Here is a 6,000-nt window from a genome sequence, read left to right on the forward strand (position 1 = left end):
AATAATTATACAAGATCGTGGTATGGTGTCTATAGAATAAAGATAATCTAACCGCAGCTACAGTATTCTTTTAACAAAACAACCATCAAGTCAAAAATGAAAGATAATTAAATGTTTTAACTAAAAAAGAAATTGATTATGGTCGGCGGTGGGCCCCTAAACGGCGTGCCCCCCCCCCCCCGCATTGCGGGGTCTGGCGGCACTGTAGTTCCGCCCCTGGCGCCCATTCAACGTGATGACGCGCTATTGAACGTGATGACGCGTGTGGTGTGGTTGGATAGAAATGCCTACTAACTTGGTCAAAATTTTAATTAATTCATAAAAATTTCATTAGGCATCCAATTAAGTCAAATTTAATTTCAAATTGCATTGTCTTCATGTCTTGTCCCACGTGCCAACTGTGAACCGAATCTGTCAGTTAGAAGTGTCCGAATTTTCGCTCGAGCGTTTCGATCTAGACAGACTGACGACAGACAGAGGAAGTGCGTTAAATAAAAGCTTGTAATAGACTATGTTTGTTGAGAAAATAAAGTATGTGTTCTGAACGTTTAAGATTAACTGTATTGTGTTTCTAAATTAGAATATTTCTCCGAGTTATATTTACGTATTTAAATCATTTTTTATTATACTTTCACTTGAAACACAATAATGCTATTTACATAAATTATGTTAGTTTTAAAATCCTACACACATTGCAGCTATTCTGATCTCTGCTTTGGACAAATATTATTTTTATAATATAAAGAAAAAAAATCAAGATATAAACGTGTAAACAAAGCAGAGTTTTTGTCGCATTTAGTTAGATACATCACTTTATTTTCTTCTTTTTTTAGTGCGCACATAATCGCTTTTTGATAAAATAGCTTTTATTTATTTTTAAAATTAATCGATTTGGGTATAAACTATATTGTAATATGGGAGGTAATATTCAAAGTGAAATTTTAAAATATATCTTGAGTTATATACCTTTAAATAGACCCTTTATTTTCAATCTCGTCTTTTTTACTTTCTCGTATATGCGAAGTATAGAGAAAGTCTTGTAATCGTGCAAAAAAATCGAGATTTTTGCAAATCTCGACGTTTTAGGGCTCCCTGAGTCGGAAAATCATAGTTTTGCGATCTTGTCCGTATGTCTGTGTGTTTATGTGTGTCTGTGTGTGTGTAAACACGATAACTTGAGTACCGTTACAGCTAGGTTGATGAAATTTCATACATAAGTATTATATCAAAATCGTAGATCCGTATCAACTTTTGAGCGATTTCCGATAACCGGAAGTGGTACTTTTTCTACTTTGAATTTTTCAAAAGCCTATAACTTGAGTACTATTTCAGATAGATAAATGAAATTTCACATGTAAGTAAAAGATCTAATTCTCTACCTTTTATCAAATTTTGAGTAATTTCCGTTGACCGGAAGTAGTAATTTGCGCTATTTTCGATTTCTCAAAAGACTAATGTAAAGTTATAAAGTACTAATAATATTGCGCACTATTATGCACATTTAATTTGGTGTTCACTTGGTGTGCAATTCTTTTTTCTACGAGATTTTATTCTATTTTAAAAAGTTTAAGTATTTAAAATGGATTAAAAGTCATGTCTATATCCCGAGTTCCAATCCCCTGTTGTTTTATATAAGAAAATGCGAGAAAGTTTAGGGGAGATCACTCCCGGTTTATTCTCAAAGAAAGTAATGTAATCTTGCAGGGGGAAAAAAGCGACATCGAGATTTTGAATAAATTTAGTTTTGCAATTCTGAGTCTGCGAACACTAACTTGAGAACCGTTTTAGTTAGGTTGACGAAATTGAAAGGTGTAGAAATGTATAGAATACAAACAAACAAACAAATAGACAAACAAACAGACACACATATCAAATTTTGAGTAATTTCCGTTGAACGGAAGTAGTAATTTGCGCTATTTCCGATTCCTCAAAAGCTAATGTAAATTTGTAAAGTACTAATAATATTGAGCACTATTATGCACATTTTATTAGGCTTTCACTTGATGTGCAATTCTTTTTTCTACGAGATTTTATTCTATTTTAAAAAGTTAATGTATTTAAAATGGATTAAAAATCATGTCTATATCCCGAGATGCCATCCCCTATTGTTTCATATAAGAATATTCGAGAAAGTTTAGGGGAGATCACTCCCTCTATATTTTTTAGTGACTACAGATATCCGGAAGTAGCAAATAAATATATTTGGAGATTCTAAAATACCGATAACAAGAATGCAGTTTTAGTTGTGGGCGAAATTTTATACATAAGATCATATCTACTGGTACCCAGGAGCGTAGCGAGGGCGGGGCGAGGGTGACACCAAGGCAAAAAAATTACAAAACGTACAGACTATAAACATTGTTACTATTAAGTCTGCAGTGATTAAAGCTTATTCACATACATGTATCCGTATGTGGCATATATATATATATATATATATATATATATATATATATATATATATATATATATATATATATATATATATATATATATATAGTGTTCTTGTAGGGGCGGGTGACACCACGAAGTGTCGCACCGGGTAACACCCGACCTAGCGACGCCACTGCTAGTGCCTGTTAAATAGTGTGTTTATTCCGGTGATCGAAATAAATACTTAACACTATTTCCGATTTCTGAAAAAATCTTGTAGATAAAAACACCAACACTGACATGTAGGTATATGAGAATTTCACTGACATGTAGGCCTATGACAAGTTCGTTGACGTGTAGGCATATGACACCATCACTGACATATAGGCATATGACACCATCACTGACATGAAGGCATATGACAAGTTCACTGACATGTAGACATATGACACCATCACTGACATGTAGACATATGACACGATCGCTGACATGTAGGCATATGACAAGTTAACTGACATGTTGACATATGACACCATCACTGACATGTAGACATATGACACCATCACTTACATGTAGAAATATGACAACATCACTGACATGTATGTATATGACACCATTATTGACACGTTGACATATGACACCAACCCTGTGTTACATTCATTATTTTATGTTACATGTTTATATTTTATGTTACATTCATTATTTTCAAATCACGTGGTTCGGGGGTGAACGGAAAAAAGTCACAGGAAAAAAAAACAGAAAAAAGTCACAGTTTTTGCTAGGAAAAAAGTCACAGAAAAAAGTCACAATGGAAAAATTTTATCGGAAAAAAAGTCACAGAAAAAAGTCACAAAAATCTTTCAAAAATCTTTTGATTTATTTGTTGAAAATTATAAGTTTGTATGTTTATTGTTGTGGCTTGTATTTTTTAATGCATAAATTATGGTTTATAACAATAGTATGTAAAGATAATTTACACAATAATCTCAATTTTTGTTATGTACTTAGTTAAATACGCGGTAGAAAAATTAATTATAAAAGAAATTTAGACACATCATTGTGTTTTGCATATGTTTTGCCGTAGGCTATTCTTTGGTCGGCCTCTGCTTAGTCGGCCTTGTCCGAACATATTGTGTGTTGTGGACGGTTTGTGTCAATGACAGCCTTTGAACTTTGTCGGCTTTCTGTTTTGATCCCATGCTTTGTTATGTAATGAGCGTGATATATGTGGGCAGTAAAGGTGGTTGAACTAAGCATAACTATTGTTGCGATGAGTTGAGGGCAGCAAGTCTGATGAACTTACCATTTCACGTTTATTTGATGTTGGTATTTGAAAAAAAAAAAACACTATGAAAACCGAGGACTAATGCTATTAGTATTATGTTTAACATAATTACAATCTACATACTTCATACTAAATATTTTTAGATGAATTATAAAAATTACCATGCGTATATAACCTACACACATTACATTACATTTAGTTAATCCTAAGTTAATTTGCACTCTCTGAATATTTAATTCATAAAAGTATTAACACATTCCATACAAATATAAATTTGTGACTTTTTTCCTGTGACTTTTTTTCCGGTGACTTTTTTTCCTGTGACTTTTTTTCCTGTGACTTTTTTTCCTGTGTTTTTTTCCTGTGACTTTTTATACTACAATCGGTTCGGGGGGGGGGATTATTTTAATTCAATCCTATTCTTAATTATTTCAATCTGGTGTGTTAATATTAAATGATGAGAATATTCTTCCGATTTGAACTTTTTTTTTCCTTCTTGTAATCTGAACAACACACAGATTTAATTTTAGTTTGTTTTTAAACTTTCAATTGTTGCCAAGTAGCGGACTGGTGGGGTGGGGTGGGGTGGGGGTTGTATACAATGTTGAGATCCATTGTAAAAAAAAAATCCTATTAGCGGTCAACAATTGGTTGTGCGCATATTTGTTGCGAGCTTTGAATAATGGAAGCGCGGGCACGTCCAGAATATTCAGGTTGATTGGGGTTTATTGGGGGTTTAAACCCTTTCATAACAAATCTTCTTCCCTGAGTTACTGGAGTTTTGTTTGAGTGCCATATTGACTGTTGATGTCACTTATGATTCCTGCCTGCCGAGCCAGAAGACAGGCCTGTGTTTCCACTGTCGCAATGAGGCCGCACGTCTCATAGGAAATAGTCGCAGGGAAAATAGTCGCAGGGAAAATAGTCGCAGGGAAAATAGTCGCAGGGAAAATAGTCGCAGAAAAAATAGTCGCAGGGAAAATAGTCGCAGGAAAAATAGTCGCAGGGAAAATAGTCGCAGGGAAAATAGTCGCCGGAAAAAAAAAACACAGGTAAAAAAAAACATACAAAAAAGTCGTAGGAAGGAAGTCACCAATATGTATTTACATGAATTTGACAGACAGACAGAACTACAGACAAACAGACAGACAGGCAAGCAGGCAGATTGCCTGACTGACTGACTGACGACTATAAAATTGTGTAGGATGTCTGATGTTGCCAGATGAACTACGCGTCTGTTCGGCTGACGTCATAACTCCGCCCTAGAGTGTTGGCCATGTGGGGACGCTGACACGCCAAATGACGTCACATTACGACTGGACCTGGCCACTTGTGAACACGTGCAGTAGTTTGACACGTCGGCTTGTCTGGCCTTAGGGGAAGGGGGGGGGGGAGAAATCGCCAGCCTGCCATGTGTGTGTGGGGAGGGATGGGTGGATCGCCAGTCTGCTATGTGTGGGATGTGGGTGGATCACAGCGTAATGCGAACAACGCTATACAGGACAAATCACGGCGTAATGCGAACAACGCTATACAGGACAAATCACGGCGTAATGCGAACAACGCTATACAGGACAAATCACAGCGAATTATGTAAATGCTACTCAACTGTGTAATAAATTACTCCGACCACTGCCACTCTACTGCCCGACCCCTGCCACTCTACTGCCCGACCCCTGCCACTCTACTGCCCGACCCCTGCCACTCTACTGCCCGACCCCTGCCACTCTACTGCCCGACCCCTGCCGCCCGTGTACTGATCACGTGGTACAAAGTATCAAGCTAAATGTAATGAGGTCGGCTAATTAAAAATGTAGCTTGTCTAAACATGAGGGTGGCGACCATTTTGTTTGCTGTCGCCGATCAGTTTGCATCGGTCTCGGTTCTCTCTCTGACCCCCCCCCCCCCCCACCCGTATCTGACCCCCCCCCCCCCCCCGTCTCCTCAGGCCTTAGTCTAATATTTCTAGAGCAAAAGGCTGACACTTATGGAAATTTCCTGTTGGGATCCCAGAGTGGTATATTAAAGGTAAAATGGCACCTCAAAATGTCTGAGAAAAGTGAGGGGTGGGGTCGTCATGAGAAAGGTAGGGTGTAATGACATCCCTTCCCTCTTGACCTCATCCGCGCACCTCCAAAAGATTCCCCCCCCCCTGAAGATCGATATTGACTAGGTGAGAGTTACCTATCCCACTCGGTCACAATTTTCGGCACATGTCTGCTACACGCTGTCGACTGAACTCTCTCGGTACTTTTTGGGTATCCATGGACATCCAAAGGTTTTTCCTAAATTATCCGTCAAACAATTAAATACAGTGGCATAGCGAGGTCGGGTATCACCCG

Source organism: Physella acuta, unplaced genomic scaffold (genome assembly GCF_028476545.2).
Source record: "Physella acuta isolate Inbredline_101_S28 unplaced genomic scaffold, ASM2847654v3 ptg000457l, whole genome shotgun sequence".
In the NCBI taxonomy this organism is placed as follows: Eukaryota; Metazoa; Mollusca; class Gastropoda; family Physidae; genus Physella; species Physella acuta.